This window comes from Heptranchias perlo, chromosome 12 (genome assembly GCF_035084215.1).
Source record: "Heptranchias perlo isolate sHepPer1 chromosome 12, sHepPer1.hap1, whole genome shotgun sequence".
Lineage (NCBI taxonomy): Eukaryota > Metazoa > Chordata > Chondrichthyes > Hexanchiformes > Hexanchidae > Heptranchias > Heptranchias perlo.
In genome coordinates, this window is record NC_090336.1 from 68,305,890 (window position 1) to 68,331,104 (window position 25,215).

At 49.9% G+C, this 25,215-nt stretch overlaps 7 non-coding genes and 15 pseudogenes across 7 annotated transcripts; 7 read left to right on the forward strand and 15 right to left on the reverse strand.

The window, feature by feature from the left end:
- Positions 1–123: 123 nt before the first annotated feature.
- Positions 124–328, reverse strand: LOC137328814 (U2 spliceosomal RNA; annotated as a pseudogene).
- Positions 329–1,559: 1,231 nt separating this feature from the next.
- LOC137328186 (U1 spliceosomal RNA) lies at positions 1,560–1,725 on the forward strand. Its single transcript, XR_010964673.1, has one exon. It is a non-coding gene; the product is annotated as a U1 spliceosomal RNA (small nuclear RNA).
- A 928-nt stretch (positions 1,726–2,653) lies between these two features.
- On the reverse strand, positions 2,654–2,782 carry LOC137330394 (U2 spliceosomal RNA; annotated as a pseudogene).
- An 844-nt stretch (positions 2,783–3,626) lies between these two features.
- On the reverse strand, positions 3,627–3,831 carry LOC137328815 (U2 spliceosomal RNA; annotated as a pseudogene).
- Positions 3,832–5,062: 1,231 nt separating this feature from the next.
- On the forward strand, positions 5,063–5,228 carry LOC137328198 (U1 spliceosomal RNA). Its single transcript, XR_010964685.1, has one exon. It is a non-coding gene; the product is annotated as a U1 spliceosomal RNA (small nuclear RNA).
- Positions 5,229–6,128: 900 nt separating this feature from the next.
- Positions 6,129–6,257, reverse strand: LOC137330396 (U2 spliceosomal RNA; annotated as a pseudogene).
- Positions 6,258–7,101: 844 nt separating this feature from the next.
- Positions 7,102–7,306, reverse strand: LOC137328817 (U2 spliceosomal RNA; annotated as a pseudogene).
- Positions 7,307–8,537: 1,231 nt separating this feature from the next.
- Positions 8,538–8,703, forward strand: LOC137328210 (U1 spliceosomal RNA). Its single transcript, XR_010964696.1, has one exon. It is a non-coding gene; the product is annotated as a U1 spliceosomal RNA (small nuclear RNA).
- Positions 8,704–9,631: 928 nt separating this feature from the next.
- LOC137330397 (U2 spliceosomal RNA) lies at positions 9,632–9,760 on the reverse strand (annotated as a pseudogene).
- Positions 9,761–10,604: 844 nt separating this feature from the next.
- On the reverse strand, positions 10,605–10,809 carry LOC137328818 (U2 spliceosomal RNA; annotated as a pseudogene).
- Positions 10,810–12,040: 1,231 nt separating this feature from the next.
- LOC137328222 (U1 spliceosomal RNA) lies at positions 12,041–12,206 on the forward strand. Its single transcript, XR_010964706.1, has one exon. It is a non-coding gene; the product is annotated as a U1 spliceosomal RNA (small nuclear RNA).
- A 900-nt stretch (positions 12,207–13,106) lies between these two features.
- LOC137330398 (U2 spliceosomal RNA) lies at positions 13,107–13,235 on the reverse strand (annotated as a pseudogene).
- An 844-nt stretch (positions 13,236–14,079) lies between these two features.
- On the reverse strand, positions 14,080–14,284 carry LOC137328819 (U2 spliceosomal RNA; annotated as a pseudogene).
- Positions 14,285–15,515: 1,231 nt separating this feature from the next.
- On the forward strand, positions 15,516–15,681 carry LOC137328234 (U1 spliceosomal RNA). Its single transcript, XR_010964717.1, has one exon. It is a non-coding gene; the product is annotated as a U1 spliceosomal RNA (small nuclear RNA).
- A 924-nt stretch (positions 15,682–16,605) lies between these two features.
- On the reverse strand, positions 16,606–16,734 carry LOC137330280 (U2 spliceosomal RNA; annotated as a pseudogene).
- Positions 16,735–17,578: 844 nt separating this feature from the next.
- LOC137328821 (U2 spliceosomal RNA) lies at positions 17,579–17,783 on the reverse strand (annotated as a pseudogene).
- A 1,231-nt stretch (positions 17,784–19,014) lies between these two features.
- On the forward strand, positions 19,015–19,180 carry LOC137328246 (U1 spliceosomal RNA). The gene has a single exon (XR_010964728.1). It is a non-coding gene; the product is annotated as a U1 spliceosomal RNA (small nuclear RNA).
- Positions 19,181–20,098: 918 nt separating this feature from the next.
- Positions 20,099–20,227, reverse strand: LOC137330399 (U2 spliceosomal RNA; annotated as a pseudogene).
- An 844-nt stretch (positions 20,228–21,071) lies between these two features.
- Positions 21,072–21,276, reverse strand: LOC137328822 (U2 spliceosomal RNA; annotated as a pseudogene).
- A 1,231-nt stretch (positions 21,277–22,507) lies between these two features.
- LOC137328257 (U1 spliceosomal RNA) lies at positions 22,508–22,673 on the forward strand. Its single transcript, XR_010964739.1, has one exon. It is a non-coding gene; the product is annotated as a U1 spliceosomal RNA (small nuclear RNA).
- Positions 22,674–23,599: 926 nt separating this feature from the next.
- Positions 23,600–23,728, reverse strand: LOC137330400 (U2 spliceosomal RNA; annotated as a pseudogene).
- Positions 23,729–24,572: 844 nt separating this feature from the next.
- LOC137328823 (U2 spliceosomal RNA) lies at positions 24,573–24,777 on the reverse strand (annotated as a pseudogene).
- Between the last annotated feature and the right edge of the window lie 438 nt (positions 24,778–25,215).

The following is a 25,215-nucleotide window of genomic DNA, read 5'->3' on the forward strand; positions in this document are numbered from 1 at the left end:
GAAAGGGAATGGCACTCATCCATCCCAGGAGTAAACAAGAAAACCACAGTTGCAATATCTCAGCATTCTGAGTAATAATACAGGCTCCAAAAATCCGTTCAGCATTTTGAATATCTCCCCACAGGGAGGTGCACCGTTGCCAGAGACACTGTAATACTGGGTCGATGCGTGGAGTGGACGGAGCAAGCTCTTGTTCCATCTCCCTGTTCCAAAAATCAATTTAATATTTGGTCCCCAGATAGGGGACATATCAGATATTAAACTGATAAGAACAGAAACTTTTTTTTTTTTTTTCTGACACTCTGGGGTGCCTTATTGCCTTACAGATTCATTCCAGATTCCTTGCAGTGACATTACATCAAGCCAAAGCTCTACAAGCCAAAGCTCTACACTCTGCCCGAGGGGATTTCTCCCTGACTGCATCCCCCCGGCATACAATGGCAGGAAGGCTCCAAATGGTTGCCTTCCCCCACTTGACTACTTGATCTTCGCCAAAAGGCCGAGAAGCGATAACGCGCTCGATGCGAATTGATCTCCGCTCCTGTTTTCCCTCCCTCTTTGGTCTCTGGCTGACTGTGTCTAAAGCAGTCTGGAAGCACTGCCGTTCTCTCCCACTCTGGGCACATTTTTGCCACCGTTTCTAATTGCAACAGTGGATCAGTTTAAAGAAGTTGCCGTTTTTTCCTTTCTTGCTAGGATTGCTTGACAGATTGGTAAATTTGCCAGTCGGCCACCGATCAGATGGGAGAAGGTGGCGTCTCAACGGACCTCCGTCAGTCAGTCTCAGTCACTAACTCACTGCCGTGGAAGGAAACCGCTTTAAAGAAAACTAGTGACGTGACGTGACGTGTCTCACAGCGAGTGAGTGAGATTGCAACGGCCAATTGAGAAAGAGGTGAGGTGCTGACAATCAGCAGCTCGTGTTTAAACGTTCATTCCACAGCAGGCAAGACCAATCAAAAGAAAATACTGCAGATGCTGGCTCGGCTGGCTGGGCTGGCTGGCTGGAAATGGGAAATAAAAACACAAGACGTGTTAAAGGCTGGTTAAACTGTCGAAAGAAACAAGGCGTTAATGTTTCAGAAGTGCCTATTGAAAGATGTCTCTCAAGCTGCTCCCTGACTGGGCCCTGTCCATTGTCACGTTAATCCCAGGGCGGGGCGGGACTGCTTTGACCAGGAGACCTGTTTTCTGGGACGCAGGTGTGACATTCCAGGGAGTGCACCTGCTTTGTGCTGATTCGAAACGACCACGACAACGGCAACTTGCAGTTCTATATTACCACGACAACGCGCGTGTATATATTGCTACAGCAACAACTGGAGGCGGGACATTTCCCTTGAAGGGCGACATGCAAACAACCATCGCCGGCACCGCATCGCTGCAGTATTTTCTCCCAGAGTGTATCATCGGATATACGGTACGATATTTGAGCGGAATTAATCTCTCAGAGCATCAGCACGTTGCGAGCGAAGGGACGTTTTGATTCTTAAAACCTGCCCTTGCAATCGTAAAAGGTAGCGAATGCTGTCTAGTGGCAGTGTGTGGCGACCCAAGGCATACTTACCTGGCAGGGGAGAATCTGTGATCCCGAAGGCGGATCTCCCAGGATGAGGCTAGCCCATTGCACTTGGGGTGTGCGCTGACGCCTGCGATGTCCCCAAATGCGGGATACTCGACTGCAAAATTTGTGGTAGTGGGGGACTGCGTTCGCGCTCTCCCCTGCATCGAAACGAAAAGTTAGATTGTCGACCCCGCGGTCCACCAATCGGATGGGTGACGGTGTTGTGTGTGTGTGTGTGTGTGTGTGTGTGTGTGTACGTATGTCAGTCAGTCTCTCACTCAGAGCTGCTGTGGAAGGAAACCTTTTTAAAAAGAACTTGCATATCGAAAGAAAGATGTGTCTCAAGCTGCCGGGGCCCTGTCCATTGTCACGTTAATGGCTGGACTGCTTTGACCAGGAGACCTGTTTCCTGGGTCGGAGGTGTGAGATTCCAGGGGACCTGCTTTGTGCTGATTTCCAATGGCCGTCCCTCCCTCCCTCCCCCCAGGCCTTCCTTCTGAACACCTTTGTCGTTTTATCGAGGGCCAGAAGCCTGCCTGTGAAAGGGAAGGATCAGCCGGTCGGCCCCCTGCTGGTCGCTGCTGCTCGTGGAGCAGGCGTGCGTGTCCTCAGCCTCTTGGACAGGTTCCTCAGGCGGTTCCCAGGTGGCCCAGTGGTCGAGGACGCAACCTTTTAAATCGTTGAGACCCGGGTTCCAATCCCGGTCGGGGGGATGATTTTCTGGTGCAGATTAATTGGCACCACTCAAAGAAAGTCTCCCCTCCTGAGCGCAATGCTCCACCCTCACCACCACTGCCTTTTCCTCACCGAGACAAACAGACAGTCCGTCCAGTCCAGGAGCGCAGTTTTCATTTGTACTCAGACCCTGCTTGTTTAAAGTTAAGTTATTTTGCAGTTTGAATTATAATCGCTGCCTGCGTGCGAGCGAGCGAGCGAGCGAACGAGCGGCACTCAGCCCAGGAGAAGAAAAGAATACCACTGAGCTGAGAAAGTAAGTGCAATATATCAGCTTTATTCTCAGTCATAATACGTACACACGGACAGAGACGCTGGGAAAGAGCTGTTTTTCCTTTTGAATATCTCCCCACAGGGAGGTGCACCGTTGCCAGAGACACTGCAATACTGGGTCGATGCGTGGAGTGGACGGAGCCAAGCCCCTATTCCATCTCCCTGTTGCAAAATTCAATTTAATATTCGGTCCCAAAGCCGAGAAGCGATAACCTCCTGAATAGACGTTTGCCATTTGACTGAGTGTGAAAAGACTGAGTGTCAAAGTGGAAATGGCAACTCAAGCCCTCTGCTGGTGACACTGCTGCTACTGTAGGGAGCCATGTGTTCAGCCTTCTGTATATGTTTGCAGGGGATTGAGGGCAACTCCCCTGATGGTCTAGTGGTTAGGACGCAACATTTAAAACTCGTTGAGACCCGGGTTCGAATCCTGGTCAGGGGATGATTTTCTGGTGCAGATTAATTGGCACCGTTCAAGAAAATCTCCCATCCTGAGCGCAATGCTCCACCCAAACCAGTGCCTTTTACTCACCTTAACACTCAGTTAGCAGCACAGTTTGATCTCACAGCTTCCAATGTGGCCATTCACAGTGCACTCCCTCCAAACACACACGCACTGTCTGCTCGCATTTTTAAAGTCAGCAACGTGAAGTTATTTCGCCTCTCGCTTGTGGCAGTTTAAACGTTAACATTGTGTCTCTCTCGCGCTCTCTGTTTCGGGAAATGTCTGACTTGGAAACAATTAATTCTGGAACTGCCAGTTTAAAACTGCAGTAATTTTTCACACAACAACTGGAGTTAAATGTTTCAGGTCAGGAGACCAAGTCTGTGGAAGGTGGCACGTCCCAATACACAGGCTTGCAGCTTCCTGAAAAGTGACCTGAGACTGACGTCTTTCCCTCCAAGGTAAAACTGCAAGAGGGAAAAGGAAGAAAGGGAATGGCACTCATCCATCCCAGGAGTAAACAAGAAAACCACAGTTGCAATATCTCAGCATTCTGAGTAATAATACAGGCTCCAAAAATCCGTTCAGCATTTTGAATATCTCCCCACAGGGAGGTGCACCGTTGCCAGAGACACTGTAATACTGGGTCGATGCGTGGAGTGGACGGAGCAAGCTCTTGTTCCATCTCCCTGTTCCAAAAATCAATTTAATATTTGGTCCCCAGATAGGGGACATATCAGATATTAAACTGATAAGAACAGAAACTTTTTTTTTTTTTTTCTGACACTCTGGGGTGCCTTATTGCCTTACAGATTCATTCCAGATTCCTTGCAGTGACATTACATCAAGCCAAAGCTCTACAAGCCAAAGCTCTACACTCTGCCCGAGGGGATTTCTCCCTGACTGCATCCCCCCGGCATACAATGGCAGGAAGGCTCCAAATGGTTGCCTTCCCCCACTTGACCACTTGATCTTCGCCAAAAGGCCGAGAAGCGATAACGCGCTCGATGCGAATTGATCTCCGCTCCTGTTTTCCCTCCCTCTTTGGTCTCTGGCTGACTGTGTCTAAAGCAGTCTGGAAGCACTGCCGTTCTCTCCCACTCTGGGCACATTTTTGCCACCGTTTCTAATTGCAACAGTGGATCAGTTTAAAGAAGTTGCCGTTTTTTCCTTTCTTGCTAGGATTGCTTGACAGATTGGTAAATTTGCCAGTCGGCCACCGATCAGATGGGAGAAGGTGGCGTCTCAACGGACCTCCGTCAGTCAGTCTCAGTCACTAACTCACTGCCGTGGAAGGAAACCGCTTTAAAGAAAACTAGTGACGTGACGTGACGTGTCTCACAGCGAGTGAGTGAGATTGCAACGGCCAATTGAGAAAGAGGTGAGGTGCTGACAATCAGCAGCTCGTGTTTAAACGTTCATTCCACAGCAGGCAAGACCAATCAAAAGAAAATACTGCAGATGCTGGCTGGGCTGGCTGGGCTGGCTGGCTGGAAATGGGAAATAAAAACACAAGACGTGTTAAAGGCTGGTTAAACTGTCGAAAGAAACAAGGCGTTAATGTTTCAGAAGTGCCTATTGAAAGGTGTCTCTCAAGCTGCTCCCTGACTGGGCCCTGTCCATTGTCACGTTAATCCCAGGGCGGGGCGGGACTGCTTTGACCAGGAGACCTGTTTTCTGGGACGCAGGTGTGACATTCCAGGGAGTGCACCTGCTTTGTGCTGATTCGAAACGACCACGACAACGGCAACTTGCAGTTCTATATTACCACGACAACGCGCGTGTATATATTGCTACAGCAACAACTGGAGGCGGGACATTTCCCTTGAAGGGCGACATGCAAACAACCATCGCCGGCACCGCATCGCTGCAGTATTTTCTCCCAGAGTGTATCATCGGATATACGGTACGATATTTGAGCGGAATTAATCTCTCAGAGCATCAGCACGTTGCGAGCGAAGGGACGTTTTGATTCTTAAAACCTGCCCTTGCAATCGTAAAAGGTAGCGAATGCTGTCTAGTGGCAGTGTGTGGCGACCCAAGGCATACTTACCTGGCAGGGGAGAATCTGTGATCCCGAAGGCGGATCTCCCAGGATGAGGCTAGCCCATTGCACTTGGGGTGTGCGCTGACGCCTGCGATGTCCCCAAATGCGGGATACTCGACTGCAAAATTTGTGGTAGTGGGGGACTGCGTTCGCGCTCTCCCCTGCATCGAAACGAAAAGTTAGATTGTCGACCCCGCGGTCCACCAATCGGATGGGTGACGGTGTTGTGTGTGTGTGTGTGTACGTATGTCAGTCAGTCTCTCACTCAGAGCTGCTGTGGAAGGAAACCTTTTTAAAAAGAACTTGCATATCGAAAGAAAGATGTGTCTCAAGCTGCCGGGGCCCTGTCCATTGTCACGTTAATGGCTGGACTGCTTTGACCAGGAGACCTGTTTCCTGGGTCGGAGGTGTGAGATTCCAGGGGACCTGCTTTGTGCTGATTTCCAATGGCCGTCCCTCCCTCCCTCCCCCCAGGCCTTCCTTCTGAACACCTTTGTCGTTTTATCGAGGGCCAGAAGCCTGCCTGTGAAAGGGAAGGATCAGCCGGTCGGCCCCCTGCTGGTCGCTGCTGCTCGTGGAGCAGGCGTGCGTGTCCTCAGCCTCTTGGACAGGTTCCTCAGGCGGTTCCCAGGTGGCCCAGTGGTCGAGGACGCAACCTTTTAAATCGTTGAGACCCGGGTTCCAATCCCGGTCGGGGGGATGATTTTCTGGTGCAGATTAATTGGCACCACTCAAAGAAAGTCTCCCCTCCTGAGCGCAATGCTCCACCCTCACCACCACTGCCTTTTCCTCACCGAGACAAACAGACAGTCCGTCCAGTCCAGGAGCGCAGTTTTCATTTGTACTCAGACCCTGCTTGTTTAAAGTTAAGTTATTTTGCAGTTTGAATTATAATCGCTGCCTGCGTGCGAGCGAACGAGCGGCACTCAGCCCAGGAGAAGAAAAGAATACCACTGAGCTGAGAAAGTAAGTGCAATATATCAGCTTTATTCTCAGTCATAATACGTACACACGGACAGAGACGCTGGGAAAGAGCTGTTTTTCCTTTTGAATATCTCCCCACAGGGAGGTGCACCGTTGCCAGAGACACTGCAATACTGGGTCGATGCGTGGAGTGGACGGAGCCAAGCCCCTATTCCATCTCCCTGTTGCAAAATTCAATTTAATATTCGGTCCCAAAGCCGAGAAGCGATAACCTCCTGAATAGACGTTTGCCATTTGACTGAGTGTGAAAAGACTGAGTGTCAAAGTGGAAATGGCAACTCAAGCCCTCTGCTGGTGACACTGCTGCTACTGTAGGGAGCCATGTGTTCAGCCTTCTGTATATGTTTGCAGGGGATTGAGGGCAACTCCCCTGATGGTCTAGTGGTTAGGACGCAACATTTAAAACTCGTTGAGACCCGGGTTCGAATCCTGGTCAGGGGATGATTTTCTGGTGCAGATTAATTGGCACCGTTCAAGAAAATCTCCCATCCTGAGCGCAATGCTCCACCCAAACCAGTGCCTTTTACTCACCTTAACACTCAGTTAGCAGCACAGTTTGATCTCACAGCTTCCAATGTGGCCATTCACAGTGCACTCCCTCCAAACACACACGCACTGTCTGCTCGCATTTTTAAAGTCAGCAACGTGAAGTTATTTCGCCTCTCGCTTGTGGCAGTTTAAACGTTAACATTGTGTCTCTCTCGCGCTCTCTGTTTCGGGAAATGTCTGACTTGGAAACAATTAATTCTGGAACTGCCAGTTTAAAACTGCAGTAATTTTTCACACAACAACTGGAGTTAAATGTTTCAGGTCAGGAGACCAAGTCTGTGGAAGGTGGCACGTCCCAATACACAGGCTTGCAGCTTCCTGAAAAGTGACCTGAGACTGACGTCTTTCCCTCCAAGGTAAAACTGCAAGAGGGAAAAGGAAGAAAGGGAATGGCACTCATCCATCCCAGGAGTAAACAAGAAAACCACAGTTGCAATATCTCAGCATTCTGAGTAATAATACAGGCTCCAAAAATCCGTTCAGCATTTTGAATATCTCCCCACAGGGAGGTGCACCGTTGCCAGAGACACTGTAATACTGGGTCGATGCGTGGAGTGGACGGAGCAAGCTCTTGTTCCATCTCCCTGTTCCAAAAATCAATTTAATATTTGGTCCCCAGATAGGGGACATATCAGATATTAAACTGATAAGAACAGAAACTTTTTTTTTTTTTTTCTGACACTCTGGGGTGCCTTATTGCCTTACAGATTCATTCCAGATTCCTTGCAGTGACATTACATCAAGCCAAAGCTCTACAAGCCAAAGCTCTACACTCTGCCCGAGGGGATTTCTCCCTGACTGCATCCCCCCGGCATACAATGGCAGGAAGGCTCCAAATGGTTGCCTTCCCCCACTTGACCACTTGATCTTCGCCAAAAGGCCGAGAAGCGATAACGCGCTCGATGCGAATTGATCTCCGCTCCTGTTTTCCCTCCCTCTTTGGTCTCTGGCTGACTGTGTCTAAAGCAGTCTGGAAGCACTGCCGTTCTCTCCCACTCTGGGCACATTTTTGCCACCGTTTCTAATTGCAACAGTGGATCAGTTTAAAGAAGTTGCCGTTTTTTCCTTTCTTGCTAGGATTGCTTGACAGATTGGTAAATTTGCCAGTCGGCCACCGATCAGATGGGAGAAGGTGGCGTCTCAACGGACCTCCGTCAGTCAGTCTCAGTCACTAACTCACTGCCGTGGAAGGAAACCGCTTTAAAGAAAACTAGTGACGTGACGTGACGTGTCTCACAGCGAGTGAGTGAGATTGCAACGGCCAATTGAGAAAGAGGTGAGGTGCTGACAATCAGCAGCTCGTGTTTAAACGTTCATTCCACAGCAGGCAAGACCAATCAAAAGAAAATACTGCAGATGCTGGCTGGGCTGGCTGGGCTGGCTGGCTGGAAATGGGAAATAAAAACACAAGACGTGTTAAAGGCTGGTTAAACTGTCGAAAGAAACAAGGCGTTAATGTTTCAGAAGTGCCTATTGAAAGGTGTCTCTCAAGCTGCTCCCTGACTGGGCCCTGTCCATTGTCACGTTAATCCCAGGGCGGGGCGGGACTGCTTTGACCAGGAGACCTGTTTTCTGGGACGCAGGTGTGACATTCCAGGGAGTGCACCTGCTTTGTGCTGATTCGAAACGACCACGACAACGGCAACTTGCAGTTCTATATTACCACGACAACGCGCGTGTATATATTGCTACAGCAACAACTGGAGGCGGGACATTTCCCTTGAAGGGCGACATGCAAACAACCATCGCCGGCACCGCATCGCTGCAGTATTTTCTCCCAGAGTGTATCATCGGATATACGGTACGATATTTGAGCGGAATTAATCTCTCAGAGCATCAGCACGTTGCGAGCGAAGGGACGTTTTGATTCTTAAAACCTGCCCTTGCAATCGTAAAAGGTAGCGAATGCTGTCTAGTGGCAGTGTGTGGCGACCCAAGGCATACTTACCTGGCAGGGGAGAATCTGTGATCCCGAAGGCGGATCTCCCAGGATGAGGCTAGCCCATTGCACTTGGGGTGTGCGCTGACGCCTGCGATGTCCCCAAATGCGGGATACTCGACTGCAAAATTTGTGGTAGTGGGGGACTGCGTTCGCGCTCTCCCCTGCATCGAAACGAAAAGTTAGATTGTCGACCCCGCGGTCCACCAATCGGATGGGTGACGGTGTTGTGTGTGTGTGTGTGTGTGTGTGTGTGTGTGTACGTATGTCAGTCAGTCTCTCACTCAGAGCTGCTGTGGAAGGAAACCTTTTTAAAAAGAACTTGCATATCGAAAGAAAGATGTGTCTCAAGCTGCCGGGGCCCTGTCCATTGTCACGTTAATGGCTGGACTGCTTTGACCAGGAGACCTGTTTCCTGGGTCGGAGGTGTGAGATTCCAGGGGACCTGCTTTGTGCTGATTTCCAATGGCCGTCCCTCCCTCCCTCCCCCCAGGCCTTCCTTCTGAACACCTTTGTCGTTTTATCGAGGGCCAGAAGCCTGCCTGTGAAAGGGAAGGATCAGCCGGTCGGCCCCCTGCTGGTCGCTGCTGCTCGTGGAGCAGGCGTGCGTGTCCTCAGCCTCTTGGACAGGTTCCTCAGGCGGTTCCCAGGTGGCCCAGTGGTCGAGGACGCAACCTTTTAAATCGTTGAGACCCGGGTTCCAATCCCGGTCGGGGGGATGATTTTCTGGTGCAGATTAATTGGCACCACTCAAAGAAAGTCTCCCCTCCTGAGCGCAATGCTCCACCCTCACCACCACTGCCTTTTCCTCACCGAGACAAACAGACAGTCCGTCCAGTCCAGGAGCGCAGTTTTCATTTGTACTCAGACCCTGCTTGTTTAAAGTTAAGTTATTTTGCAGTTTGAATTATAATCGCTGCCTGCGTGCGAGCGAGCGAGCGAGCGAACGAGCGGCACTCAGCCCAGGAGAAGAAAAGAATACCACTGAGCTGAGAAAGTAAGTGCAATATATCAGCTTTATTCTCAGTCATAATACGTACACACGGACAGAGACGCTGGGAAAGAGCTGTTTTTCCTTTTGAATATCTCCCCACAGGGAGGTGCACCGTTGCCAGAGACACTGCAATACTGGGTCGATGCGTGGAGTGGACGGAGCCAAGCCCCTATTCCATCTCCCTGTTGCAAAATTCAATTTAATATTCGGTCCCAAAGCCGAGAAGCGATAACCTCCTGAATAGACGTTTGCCATTTGACTGAGTGTGAAAAGACTGAGTGTCAAAGTGGAAATGGCAACTCAAGCCCTCTGCTGGTGACACTGCTGCTACTGTAGGGAGCCATGTGTTCAGCCTTCTGTATATGTTTGCAGGGGATTGAGGGCAACTCCCCTGATGGTCTAGTGGTTAGGACGCAACATTTAAAACTCGTTGAGACCCGGGTTCGAATCCTGGTCAGGGGATGATTTTCTGGTGCAGATTAATTGGCACCGTTCAAGAAAATCTCCCATCCTGAGCGCAATGCTCCACCCAAACCAGTGCCTTTTACTCACCTTAACACTCAGTTAGCAGCACAGTTTGATCTCACAGCTTCCAATGTGGCCATTCACAGTGCACTCCCTCCAAACACACACGCACTGTCTGCTCGCATTTTTAAAGTCAGCAACGTGAAGTTATTTCGCCTCTCGCTTGTGGCAGTTTAAACGTTAACATTGTGTCTCTCTCGCGCTCTCTGTTTCGGGAAATGTCTGACTTGGAAACAATTAATTCTGGAACTGCCAGTTTAAAACTGCAGTAATTTTTCACACAACAACTGGAGTTAAATGTTTCAGGTCAGGAGACCAAGTCTGTGGAAGGTGGCACGTCCCAATACACAGGCTTGCAGCTTCCTGAAAAGTGACCTGAGACTGACGTCTTTCCCTCCAAGGTAAAACTGCAAGAGGGAAAAGGAAGAAAGGGAATGGCACTCATCCATCCCAGGAGTAAACAAGAAAACCACAGTTGCAATATCTCAGCATTCTGAGTAATAATACAGGCTCCAAAAATCCGTTCAGCATTTTGAATATCTCCCCACAGGGAGGTGCACCGTTGCCAGAGACACTGTAATACTGGGTCGATGCGTGGAGTGGACGGAGCAAGCTCTTGTTCCATCTCCCTGTTCCAAAAATCAATTTAATATTTGGTCCCCAGATAGGGGACATATCAGATATTAAACTGATAAGAACAGAAACTTTTTTTTTTTTTTTCTGACACTCTGGGGTGCCTTATTGCCTTACAGATTCATTCCAGATTCCTTGCAGTGACATTACATCAAGCCAAAGCTCTACAAGCCAAAGCTCTACACTCTGCCCGAGGGGATTTCTCCCTGACTGCATCCCCCCGGCATACAATGGCAGGAAGGCTCCAAATGGTTGCCTTCCCCCACTTGACCACTTGATCTTCGCCAAAAGGCCGAGAAGCGATAACGCGCTCGATGCGAATTGATCTCCGCTCCTGTTTTCCCTCCCTCTTTGGTCTCTGGCTGACTGTGTCTAAAGCAGTCTGGAAGCACTGCCGTTCTCTCCCACTCTGGGCACATTTTTGCCACCGTTTCTAATTGCAACAGTGGATCAGTTTAAAGAAGTTGCCGTTTTTTCCTTTCTTGCTAGGATTGCTTGACAGATTGGTAAATTTGCCAGTCGGCCACCGATCAGATGGGAGAAGGTGGCGTCTCAACGGACCTCCGTCAGTCAGTCTCAGTCACTAACTCACTGCCGTGGAAGGAAACCGCTTTAAAGAAAACTAGTGACGTGACGTGACGTGTCTCACAGCGAGTGAGTGAGATTGCAACGGCCAATTGAGAAAGAGGTGAGGTGCTGACAATCAGCAGCTCGTGTTTAAACGTTCATTCCACAGCAGGCAAGACCAATCAAAAGAAAATACTGCAGATGCTGGCTGGGCTGGCTGGGCTGGCTGGCTGGAAATGGGAAATAAAAACACAAGACGTGTTAAAGGCTGGTTAAACTGTCGAAAGAAACAAGGCGTTAATGTTTCAGAAGTGCCTATTGAAAGGTGTCTCTCAAGCTGCTCCCTGACTGGGCCCTGTCCATTGTCACGTTAATCCCAGGGCGGGGCGGGACTGCTTTGACCAGGAGACCTGTTTTCTGGGACGCAGGTGTGACATTCCAGGGAGTGCACCTGCTTTGTGCTGATTCGAAACGACCACGACAACGGCAACTTGCAGTTCTATATTACCACGACAACGCGCGTGTATATATTGCTACAGCAACAACTGGAGGCGGGACATTTCCCTTGAAGGGCGACATGCAAACAACCATCGCCGGCACCGCATCGCTGCAGTATTTTCTCCCAGAGTGTATCATCGGATATACGGTACGATATTTGAGCGGAATTAATCTCTCAGAGCATCAGCACGTTGCGAGCGAAGGGACGTTTTGATTCTTAAAACCTGCCCTTGCAATCGTAAAAGGTAGCGAATGCTGTCTAGTGGCAGTGTGTGGCGACCCAAGGCATACTTACCTGGCAGGGGAGAATCTGTGATCCCGAAGGCGGATCTCCCAGGATGAGGCTAGCCCATTGCACTTGGGGTGTGCGCTGACGCCTGCGATGTCCCCAAATGCGGGATACTCGACTGCAAAATTTGTGGTAGTGGGGGACTGCGTTCGCGCTCTCCCCTGCATCGAAACGAAAAGTTAGATTGTCGACCCCGCGGTCCACCAATCGGATGGGTGACGGTGTTGTGTGTGTGTGTGTGTACGTATGTCAGTCAGTCTCTCACTCAGAGCTGCTGTGGAAGGAAACCTTTTTAAAAAGAACTTGCATATCGAAAGAAAGATGTGTCTCAAGCTGCCGGGGCCCTGTCCATTGTCACGTTAATGGCTGGACTGCTTTGACCAGGAGACCTGTTTCCTGGGTCGGAGGTGTGAGATTCCAGGGGACCTGCTTTGTGCTGATTTCCAATGGCCGTCCCTCCCTCCCTCCCCCCAGGCCTTCCTTCTGAACACCTTTGTCGTTTTATCGAGGGCCAGAAGCCTGCCTGTGAAAGGGAAGGATCAGCCGGTCGGCCCCCTGCTGGTCGCTGCTGCTCGTGGAGCAGGCGTGCGTGTCCTCAGCCTCTTGGACAGGTTCCTCAGGCGGTTCCCAGGTGGCCCAGTGGTCGAGGACGCAACCTTTTAAATCGTTGAGACCCGGGTTCCAATCCCGGTCGGGGGGATGATTTTCTGGTGCAGATTAATTGGCACCACTCAAAGAAAGTCTCCCCTCCTGAGCGCAATGCTCCACCCTCACCACCACTGCCTTTTCCTCACCGAGACAAACAGACAGTCCGTCCAGTCCAGGAGCGCAGTTTTCATTTGTACTCAGACCCTGCTTGTTTAAAGTTAAGTTATTTTGCAGTTTGAATTATAATCGCTGCCTGCGTGCGAGCGAACGAGCGGCACTCAGCCCAGGAGAAGAAAAGAATACCACTGAGCTGAGAAAGTAAGTGCAATATATCAGCTTTATTCTCAGTCATAATACGTACACACGGACAGAGACGCTGGGAAAGAGCTGTTTTTCCTTTTGAATATCTCCCCACAGGGAGGTGCACCGTTGCCAGAGACACTGCAATACTGGGTCGATGCGTGGAGTGGACGGAGCCAAGCCCCTATTCCATCTCCCTGTTGCAAAATTCAATTTAATATTCGGTCCCAAAGCCGAGAAGCGATAACCTCCTGAATAGACGTTTGCCATTTGACTGAGTGTGAAAAGACTGAGTGTCAAAGTGGAAATGGCAACTCAAGCCCTCTGCTGGTGACACTGCTGCTACTGTAGGGAGCCATGTGTTCAGCCTTCTGTATATGTTTGCAGGGGATTGAGGGCAACTCCCCTGATGGTCTAGTGGTTAGGACGCAACATTTAAAACTCGTTGAGACCCGGGTTCGAATCCTGGTCAGGGGATGATTTTCTGGTGCAGATTAATTGGCACCGTTCAAGAAAATCTCCCATCCTGAGCGCAATGCTCCACCCAAACCAGTGCCTTTTACTCACCTTAACACTCAGTTAGCAGCACAGTTTGATCTCACAGCTTCCAATGTGGCCATTCACAGTGCACTCCCTCCAAACACACACGCACTGTCTGCTCGCATTTTTAAAGTCAGCAACGTGAAGTTATTTCGCCTCTCGCTTGTGGCAGTTTAAACGTTAACATTGTGTCTCTCTCGCGCTCTCTGTTTCGGGAAATGTCTGACTTGGAAACAATTAATTCTGGAACTGCCAGTTTAAAACTGCAGTAATTTTTCACACAACAACTGGAGTTAAATGTTTCAGGTCAGGAGACCAAGTCTGTGGAAGGTGGCACGTCCCAATACACAGGCTTGCAGCTTCCTGAAAAGTGACCTGAGACTGACGTCTTTCCCTCCAAGGTAAAACTGCAAGAGGGAAAAGGAAGAAAGGGAATGGCACTCATCCATCCCAGGAGTAAACAAGAAAACCACAGTTGCAATATCTCAGCATTCTGAGTAATAATACAGGCTCCAAAAATCCGTTCAGCATTTTGAATATCTCCCCACAGGGAGGTGCACCGTTGCCAGAGACACTGTAATACTGGGTCGATGCGTGGAGTGGACGGAGCAAGCTCTTGTTCCATCTCCCTGTTCCAAAAATCAATTTAATATTTGGTCCCCAGATAGGGGACATATCAGATATTAAACTGATAAGAACAGAAACTTTTTTTTTTTTTTTCTGACACTCTGGGGTGCCTTATTGCCTTACAGATTCATTCCAGATTCCTTGCAGTGACATTACATCAAGCCAAAGCTCTACAAGCCAAAGCTCTACACTCTGCCCGAGGGGATTTCTCCCTGACTGCATCCCCCCGGCATACAATGGCAGGAAGGCTCCAAATGGTTGCCTTCCCCCACTTGACCACTTGATCTTCGCCAAAAGGCCGAGAAGCGATAACGCGCTCGATGCGAATTGATCTCCGCTCCTGTTTTCCCTCCCTCTTTGGTCTCTGGCTGACTGTGTCTAAAGCAGTCTGGAAGCACTGCCGTTCTCTCCCACTCTGGGCACATTTTTGCCACCGTTTCTAATTGCAACAGTGGATCAGTTTAAAGAAGTTGCCGTTTTTTCCTTTCTTGCTAGGATTGCTTGACAGATTGGTAAATTTGCCAGTCGGCCACCGATCAGATGGGAGAAGGTGGCGTCTCAACGGACCTCCGTCAGTCAGTCTCAGTCACTAACTCACTGCCGTGGAAGGAAACCGCTTTAAAGAAAACTAGTGACGTGACGTGACGTGTCTCACAGCGAGTGAGTGAGATTGCAACGGCCAATTGAGAAAGAGGTGAGGTGCTGACAATCAGCAGCTCGTGTTTAAACGTTCATTCCACAGCAGGCAAGACCAATCAAAAGAAAATACTGCAGATGCTGGCTGGGCTGGCTGGGCTGGCTGGCTGGAAATGGGAAATAAAAACACAAGACGTGTTAAAGGCTGGTTAAACTGTCGAAAGAAACAAGGCGTTAATGTTTCAGAAGTGCCTATTGAAAGGTGTCTCTCAAGCTGCTCCCTGACTGGGCCCTGTCCATTGTCACGTTAATCCCAGGGCGGGGCGGGACTGCTTTGACCAGGAGACCTGTTTTCTGGGACGCAGGTGTGACATTCCAGGGAGTGCACCTGCTTTGTGCTGATTCGAAACGACCACGACAACGGCAACTTGCAGTTCTATATTACCACGACAACGCGCGTGTATATATTGCTACAGCAACAACTGGAGGCGGGACATTTCCCTTGAAGGGCGACATGCAAACAACCATCGCCGGCACCGCATCGCTGCAGTATTTTCTCCCAGAGTGTATCATCGGATATACGGTACGATATTTGAGCGGAATTAATCTCTCAGAGCATCAGCACGTTGCGAGCGAAGGGACGTTTTGATTCTTAAAACCTGCCCTTGCAATCGTAAAAGGTAGCGAATGCTGTCTAGTGGCAGTGTGTGGCGACCCAAGGCATACTTACCTGGCAGGGGAGAATCTGTGATCCCGAAGGCGGATCTCCCAGGATGAGGCTAGCCCATTGCACTTGGGGTGTGCGCTGACGCCTGCGATGTCCCCAAATGCGGGATACTCGACTGCAAAATTTGTGGTAGTGGGGGACTGCGTTCGCGCTCTCCCCTGCATCGAAACGAAAAGTTAGATTGTCGACCCCGCGGTCCACCAATCGGATGGGTGACGGTGTTGTGTGTGTGTGTGTGTGTGTGTGTGTGTGTGTACGTATGTCAGTCAGTCTCTCACTCAGAGCTGCTGTGGAAGGAAACCTTTTTAAAAAGAACTTGCATATCGAAAGAAAGATGTGTCTCAAGCTGCCGGGGCCCTGTCCATTGTCACGTTAATGGCTGGACTGCTTTGACCAGGAGACCTGTTTCCTGGGTCGGAGGTGTGAGATTCCAGGGGACCTGCTTTGTGCTGATTTCCAATGGCCGTCCCTCCCTCCCTCCCCCCAGGCCTTCCTTCTGAACACCTTTGTCGTTTTATCGAGGGCCAGAAGCCTGCCTGTGAAAGGGAAGGATCAGCCGGTCGGCCCCCTGCTGGTCGCTGCTGCTCGTGGAGCAGGCGTGCGTGTCCTCAGCCTCTTGGACAGGTTCCTCAGGCGGTTCCCAGGTGGCCCAGTGGTCGAGGACGCAACCTTTTAAATCGTTGAGACCCGGGTTCCAATCCCGGTCGGGGGGATGATTTTCTGGTGCAGATTAATTGGCACCACTCAAAGAAAGTCTCCCCTCCTGAGCGCAATGCTCCACCCTCACCACCACTGCCTTTTCCTCACCGAGACAAACAGACAGTCCGTCCAGTCCAGGAGCGCAGTTTTCATTTGTACTCAGACCCTGCTTGTTTAAAGTTAAGTTATTTTGCAGTTTGAATTATAATCGCTGCCTGCGTGCGAGCGAGCGAGCGAACGAGCGGCACTCAGCCCAGGAGAAGAAAAGAATACCACTGAGCTGAGAAAGTAAGTGCAATATATCAGCTTTATTCTCAGTCATAATACGTACACACGGACAGAGACGCTGGGAAAGAGCTGTTTTTCCTTTTGAATATCTCCCCACAGGGAGGTGCACCGTTGCCAGAGACACTGCAATACTGGGTCGATGCGTGGAGTGGACGGAGCCAAGCCCCTATTCCATCTCCCTGTTGCAAAATTCAATTTAATATTTGGTCCCAAAGCCGAGAAGCGATAACCTCCTGAATAGACGTTTGCCATTTGACTGAGTGTGAAAAGACTGAGTGTCAAAGTGGAAATGGCAACTCAAGCCCTCTGCTGGTGACACTGCTGCTACTGTAGGGAGCCATGTGTTCAGCCTTCTGTATATGTTTGCAGGGGATTGAGGGCAACTCCCCTGATGGTCTAGTGGTTAGGACGCAACATTTAAAACTCGTTGAGACCCGGGTTCGAATCCTGGTCAGGGGATGATTTTCTGGTGCAGATTAATTGGCACCGTTCAAGAAAATCTCCCATCCTGAGCGCAATGCTCCACCCAAACCAGTGCCTTTTACTCACCTTAACACTCAGTTAGCAGCACAGTTTGATCTCACAGCTTCCAATGTGGCCATTCACAGTGCACTCCCTCCAAACACACACGCACTGTCTGCTCGCATTTTTAAAGTCAGCAACGTGAAGTTATTTCGCCTCTCGCTTGTGGCAGTTTAAACGTTAACATTGTGTCTCTCTCGCGCTCTCTGTTTCGGGAAATGTCTGACTTGGAAACAATTAATTCTGGAACTGCCAGTTTAAAACTGCAGTAATTTTTCACACAACAACTGGAGTTAAATGTTTCAGGTCAGGAGACCAAGTCTGTGGAAGGTGGCACGTCCCAATACACAGGCTTGCAGCTTCCTGAAAAGTGACCTGAGACTGACGTCTTTCCCTCCAAGGTAAAACTGCAAGAGGGAAAAGGAAGAAAGGGAATGGCACTCATCCATCCCAGGAGTAAACAAGAAAACCACAGTTGCAATATCTCAGCATTCTGAGTAATAATACAGGCTCCAAAAATCCGTTCAGCATTTTGAATATCTCCCCACAGGGAGGTGCACCGTTGCCAGAGACACTGTAATACTGGGTCGATGCGTGGAGTGGACGGAGCAAGCTCTTGTTCCATCTCCCTGTTCCAAAAATCAATTTAATATTTGGTCCCCAGATAGGGGACATATCAGATATTAAACTGATAAGAACAGAAACTTTTTTTTTTTTTTTCTGACACTCTGGGGTGCCTTATTGCCTTACAGATTCATTCCAGATTCCTTGCAGTGACATTACATCAAGCCAAAGCTCTACAAGCCAAAGCTCTACACTCTGCCCGAGGGGATTTCTCCCTGACTGCATCCCCCCGGCATACAATGGCAGGAAGGCTCCAAATGGTTGCCTTCCCCCACTTGACCACTTGATCTTCGCCAAAAGGCCGAGAAGCGATAACGCGCTCGATGCGAATTGATCTCCGCTCCTGTTTTCCCTCCCTCTTTGGTCTCTGGCTGACTGTGTCTAAAGCAGTCTGGAAGCACTGCCGTTCTCTCCCACTCTGGGCACATTTTTGCCACCGTTTCTAATTGCAACAGTGGATCAGTTTAAAGAAGTTGCCGTTTTTTCCTTTCTTGCTAGGATTGCTTGACAGATTGGTAAATTTGCCAGTCGGCCACCGATCAGATGGGAGAAGGTGGCGTCTCAACGGACCTCCGTCAGTCAGTCTCAGTCACTAACTCACTGCCGTGGAAGGAAACCGCTTTAAAGAAAACTAGTGACGTGACGTGACGTGTCTCACAGCGAGTGAGTGAGATTGCAACGGCCAATTGAGAAAGAGGTGAGGTGCTGACAATCAGCAGCTCGTGTTTAAACGTTCATTCCACAGCAGGCAAGACCAATCAAAAGAAAATACTGCAGATGCTGGCTGGGCTGGCTGGGCTGGCTGGCTGGAAATGGGAAATAAAAACACAAGACGTGTTAAAGGCTGGTTAAACTGTCGAAAGAAACAAGGCGTTAATGTTTCAGAAGTGCCTATTGAAAGGTGTCTCTCAAGCTGCTCCCTGACTGGGCCCTGTCCATTGTCACGTTAATCCCAGGGCGGGGCGGGACTGCTTTGACCAGGAGACCTGTTTTCTGGGACGCAGGTGTGACATTCCAGGGAGTGCACCTGCTTTGTGCTGATTCGAAACGACCACGACAACGGCAACTTGCAGTTCTATATTACCACGACAACGCGCGTGTATATATTGCTACAGCAACAACTGGAGGCGGGACATTTCCCTTGAAGGGCGACATGCAAACAACCATCGCCGGCACCGCATCGCTGCAGTATTTTCTCCCAGAGTGTATCATCGGATATACGGTACGATATTTGAGCGGAATTAATCTCTCAGAGCATCAGCACGTTGCGAGCGAAGGGACGTTTTGATTCTTAAAACCTGCCCTTGCAATCGTAAAAGGTAGCGAATGCTGTCTAGTGGCAGTGTGTGGCGACACAAGGCATACTTACCTGGCAGGGGAGAATCTGTGATCCCGAAGGCGGATCTCCCAGGATGAGGCTAGCCCATTGCACTTGGGGTGTGCGCTGACGCCTGCGATGTCCCCAAATGCGGGATACTCGACTGCAAAATTTGTGGTAGTGGGGGACTGCGTTCGCGCTCTCCCCTGCATCGAAACGAAAAGTTAGATTGTCGACCCCGCGGTCCACCAATCGGATGGGTGACGGTGTTGTGTGTGTGTGTGTGTGTGTGTGTGTACGTATGTCAGTCAGTCTCTCACTCAGAGCTGCTGTGGAAGGAAACCTTTTTAAAAAGAACTTGCATATCGAAAGAAAGATGTGTCTCAAGCTGCCGGGGCCCTGTCCATTGTCACGTTAATGGCTGGACTGCTTTGACCAGGAGACCTGTTTCCTGGGTCGGAGGTGTGAGATTCCAGGGGACCTGCTTTGTGCTGATTTCCAATGGCCGTCCCTCCCTCCCTCCCCCCAGGCCTTCCTTCTGAACACCTTTGTCGTTTTATCGAGGGCCAGAAGCCTGCCTGTGAAAGGGAAGGATCAGCCGGTCGGCCCCCTGCTGGTCGCTGCTGCTCGTGGAGCAGGCGTGCGTGTCCTCAGCCTCTTGGACAGGTTCCTCAGGCGGTTCCCAGGTGGCCCAGTGGTCGAGGACGCAACCTTTTAAATCGTTGAGACCCGGGTTCCAATCCCGGTCGGGGGGATGATTTTCTGGTGCAGATTAATTGGCACCACTCAAAGAAAGTCTCCCCTCCTGAGCGCAATGCTCCACCCTCACCACCACTGCCTTTTCCTCACCGAGACAAACAGACAGTCCGTCCAGTCCAGGAGCGCAGTTTTCATTTGTACTCAGACCCTGCTTGTTTAAAGTTAAGTTATTTTGCAGTTTGAATTATAATCGCTGCCTGCGTGCGAGCGAGCGAGCGAACGAGCGGCACTCAGCCCAGGAGAAGAAAAGAATACCACTGAGCTGAGAAAGTAAGTGCAATATATCAGCTTTATTCTCAGTCATAATACGTACACACGGACAGAGACGCTGGGAAAGAGCTGTTTTTCCTTTTGAATATCTCCCCACAGGGAGGTGCACCGTTGCCAGAGACACTGCAATACTGGGTCGATGCGTGGAGTGGACGGAGCCAAGCCCCTATTCCATCTCCCTGTTGCAAAATTCAATTTAATATTCGGTCCCAAAGCCGAGAAGCGATAACCTCCTGAATAGACGTTTGCCATTTGACTGAGTGTGAAAAGACTGAGTGTCAAAGTGGAAATGGCAACTCAAGCCCTCTGCTGGTGACACTGCTGCTACTGTAGGGAGCCATGTGTTCAGCCTTCTGTATATGTTTGCAGGGGATTGAGGGCAACTCCCCTGATGGTCTAGTGGTTAGGACGCAACATTTAAAACTCGTTGAGACCCGGGTTCGAATCCTGGTCAGGGGATGATTTTCTGGTGCAGATTAATTGGCACCGTTCAAGAAAATCTCCCATCCTGAGCGCAATGCTCCACCCAAACCAGTGCCTTTTACTCACCTTAACACTCAGTTAGCAGCACAGTTTGATCTCACAGCTTCCAATGTGGCCATTCACAGTGCACTCCCTCCAAACACACACGCACTGTCTGCTCGCATTTTTAAAGTCAGCAACGTGAAGTTATTTCGCCTCTCGCTTGTGGCAGTTTAAACGTTAACATTGTGTCTCTCTCGCGCTCTCTGTTTCGGGAAATGTCTGACTTGGAAACAATTAATTCTGGAACTGCCAGTTTAAAACTGCAGTAATTTTTCACACAACAACTGGAGTTAAATGTTTCAGGTCAGGAGACCAAGTCTGTGGAAGGTGGCACGTCCCAATACACAGGCTTGCAGCTTCCTGAAAAGTGACCTGAGACTGACGTCTTTCCCTCCAAGGTAAAACTGCAAGAGGGAAAAGGAAGAAAGGGAATGGCACTCATCCATCCCAGGAGTAAACAAGAAAACCACAGTTGCAATATCTCAGCATTCTGAGTAATAATACAGGCTCCAAAAATCCGTTCAGCATTTTGAATATCTCCCCACAGGGAGGTGCACCGTTGCCAGAGACACTGTAATACTGGGTCGATGCGTGGAGTGGACGGAGCAAGCTCTTGTTCCATCTCCCTGTTCCAAAAATCAATTTAATATTTGGTCCCCAGATAGGGGACATATCAGATATTAAACTGATAAGAACAGAAACTTTTTTTTTTTTTTTCTGACACTCTGGGGTGCCTTATTGCCTTACAGATTCATTCCAGATTCCTTGCAGTGACATTACATCAAGCCAAAGCTCTACAAGCCAAAGCTCTACACTCTGCCCGAGGGGATTTCTCCCTGACTGCATCCCCCCGGCATACAATGGCAGGAAGGCTCCAAATGGTTGCCTTCCCCCACTTGACCACTTGATCTTCGCCAAAAGGCCGAGAAGCGATAACGCGCTCGATGCGAATTGATCTCCGCTCCTGTTTTCCCTCCCTCTTTGGTCTCTGGCTGACTGTGTCTAAAGCAGTCTGGAAGCACTGCCGTTCTCTCCCACTCTGGGCACATTTTTGCCACCGTTTCTAATTGCAACAGTGGATCAGTTTAAAGAAGTTGCCGTTTTTTCCTTTCTTGCTAGGATTGCTTGACAGATTGGTAAATTTGCCAGTCGGCCACCGATCAGATGGGAGAAGGTGGCGTCTCAACGGACCTCCGTCAGTCAGTCTCAGTCACTAACTCACTGCCGTGGAAGGAAACCGCTTTAAAGAAAACTAGTGACGTGACGTGACGTGTCTCACAGCGAGTGAGTGAGATTGCAACGGCCAATTGAGAAAGAGGTGAGGTGCTGACAATCAGCAGCTCGTGTTTAAACGTTCATTCCACAGCAGGCAAGACCAATCAAAAGAAAATACTGCAGATGCTGGCTGGGCTGGCTGGGCTGGCTGGCTGGAAATGGGAAATAAAAACACAAGACGTGTTAAAGGCTGGTTAAACTGTCGAAAGAAACAAGGCGTTAATGTTTCAGAAGTGCCTATTGAAAGGTGTCTCTCAAGCTGCTCCCTGACTGGGCCCTGTCCATTGTCACGTTAATCCCAGGGCGGGGCGGGACTGCTTTGACCAGGAGACCTGTTTTCTGGGACGCAGGTGTGACATTCCAGGGAGTGCACCTGCTTTGTGCTGATTCGAAACGACCACGACAACGGCAACTTGCAGTTCTATATTACCACGACAACGCGCGTGTATATATTGCTACAGCAACAACTGGAGGCGGGACATTTCCCTTGAAGGGCGACATGCAAACAACCATCGCCGGCACCGCATCGCTGCAGTATTTTCTCCCAGAGTGTATCATCGGATATACGGTACGATATTTGAGCGGAATTAATCTCTCAGAGCATCAGCACGTTGCGAGCGAAGGGACGTTTTGATTCTTAAAACCTGCCCTTGCAATCGTAAAAGGTAGCGAATGCTGTCTAGTGGCAGTGTGTGGCGACCCAAGGCATACTTACCTGGCAGGGGAGAATCTGTGATCCCGAAGGCGGATCTCCCAGGATGAGGCTAGCCCATTGCACTTGGGGTGTGCGCTGACGCCTGCGATGTCCCCAAATGCGGGATACTCGACTGCAAAATTTGTGGTAGTGGGGGACTGCGTTCGCGCTCTCCCCTGCATCGAAACGAAAAGTTAGATTGTCGACCCCGCGGTCCACCAATCGGATGGGTGACGGTGTTGTGTGTGTGTGTGTGTGTGTGTGTGTGTGTGTGTACGTATGTCAGTCAGTCTCTCACTCAGAGCTGCTGTGGAAGGAAACCTTTTTAAAAAGAACTTGCATATCGAAAGAAAGATGTGTCTCAAGCTGCCGGGGCCCTGTCCATTGTCACGTTAATGGCTGGACTGCTTTGACCAGGAGACCTGTTTCCTGGGTCGGAGGTGTGAGATTCCAGGGGACCTGCTTTGTGCTGATTTCCAATGGCCGTCCCTCCCTCCCTCCCCCCAGGCCTTCCTTCTGAACACCTTTGTCGTTTTATCGAGGGCCAGAAGCCTGCCTGTGAAAGGGAAGGATCAGCCGGTCGGCCCCCTGCTGGTCGCTGCTGCTCGTGGAGCAGGCGTGCGTGTCCTCAGCCTCTTGGACAGGTTCCTCAGGCGGTTCCCAGGTGGCCCAGTGGTCGAGGACGCAACCTTTTAAATCGTTGAGACCCGGGTTCCAATCCCGGTCGGGGGGATGATTTTCTGGTGCAGATTAATTGGCACCACTCAAAGAAAGTCTCCCCTCCTGAGCGCAATGCTCCACCCTCACCACCACTGCCTTTTCCTCACCGAGACAAACAGACAGTCCGTCCAGTCCAGGAGCGCAGTTTTCATTTGTACTCAGACCCTGCTTGTTTAAAGTTAAGTTATTTTGCAGTTTGAATTATAATCGCTGCCTGCGTGCGAGCGAGCGAGCGAACGAGCGGCACTCAGCCCAGGAGAAGAAAAGAATACCACTGAGCTGAGAAAGTAAGTGCAATATATCAGCTTTATTCTCAGTCATAATACGTACACACGGACAGAGACGCTGGGAAAGAGCTGTTTTTCCTTTTGAATATCTCCCCACAGGGAGGTGCACCGTTGCCAGAGACACTGCAATACTGGGTCGATGCGTGGAGTGGACGGAGCCAAGCCCCTATTCCATCTCCCTGTTGCAAAATTCAATTTAATATTCGGTCCCAAAGCCGAGAAGCGATAACCTCCTGAATAGACGTTTGCCATTTGACTGAGTGTGAAAAGACTGAGTGTCAAAGTGGAAATGGCAACTCAAGCCCTCTGCTGGTGACACTGCTGCTACTGTAGGGAGCCATGTGTTCAGCCTTCTGTATATGTTTGCAGGGGATTGAGGGCAACTCCCCTGATGGTCTAGTGGTTAGGACGCAACATTTAAAACTCGTTGAGACCCGGGTTCGAATCCTGGTCAGGGGATGATTTTCTGGTGCAGATTAATTGGCACCGTTCAAGAAAATCTCCCATCCTGAGCGCAATGCTCCACCCAAACCAGTGCCTTTTACTCACCTTAACACTCAGTTAGCAGCACAGTTTGATCTCACAGCTTCCAATGTGGCCATTCACAGTGCACTCCCTCCAAACACACACGCACTGTCTGCTCGCATTTTTAAAGTCAGCAACGTGAAGTTATTTCGCCTCTCGCTTGTGGCAGTTTAAACGTTAACATTGTGTCTCTCTCGCGCTCTCTGTTTCGGGAAATGTCTGACTTGGAAACAATTAATTCTGGAACTGCCAGTTTAAAACTGCAGTAATTTTTCACACAACAACTGGAGTTAAATGTTTCAGGTCAGGAGACCAAGTCTGTGGAAGGTGGCACGTCCCAATACACAGGCTTGCAGCTTCCTGAAAAGTGACCTGAGACTGACGTCTTTCCCTCCAAGGTAAAACTGCAAGAGGGAAAAGGAAGAAAGGGAATGGCACTCATCCATCCCAGGAGTAAACAAGAAAACCACAGTTGCAATATCTCAGCATTCTGAGTAATAATACAGGCTCCAAAAATCCGTTCAGCATTTTGAATATCTCCCCACAGGGAGGTGCACCGTTGCCAGAGACACTGTAATACTGGGTCGATGCGTGGAGTGGACGGAGCAAGCTCTTGTTCCATCTCCCTGTTCCAAAAATCAATTTAATATTTGGTCCCCAGATAGGGGACATATCAGATATTAAACTGATAAGAACAGAAACTTTTTTTTTTTTTTTCTGACACTCTGGGGTGCCTTATTGCCTTACAGATTCATTCCAGATTCCTTGCAGTGACATTACATCAAGCCAAAGCTCTACAAGCCAAAGCTCTACACTCTGCCCGAGGGGATTTCTCCCTGACTGCATCCCCCCGGCATACAATGGCAGGAAGGCTCCAAATGGTTGCCTTCCCCCACTTGACCACTTGATCTTCGCCAAAAGGCCGAGAAGCGATAACGCGCTCGATGCGAATTGATCTCCGCTCCTGTTTTCCCTCCCTCTTTGGTCTCTGGCTGACTGTGTCTAAAGCAGTCTGGAAGCACTGCCGTTCTCTCCCACTCTGGGCACATTTTTGCCACCGTTTCTAATTGCAACAGTGGATCAGTTTAAAGAAGTTGCCGTTTTTTCCTTTCTTGCTAGGATTGCTTGACAGATTGGTAAATTTGCCAGTCGGCCACCGATCAGATGGGAGAAGGTGGCGTCTCAACGG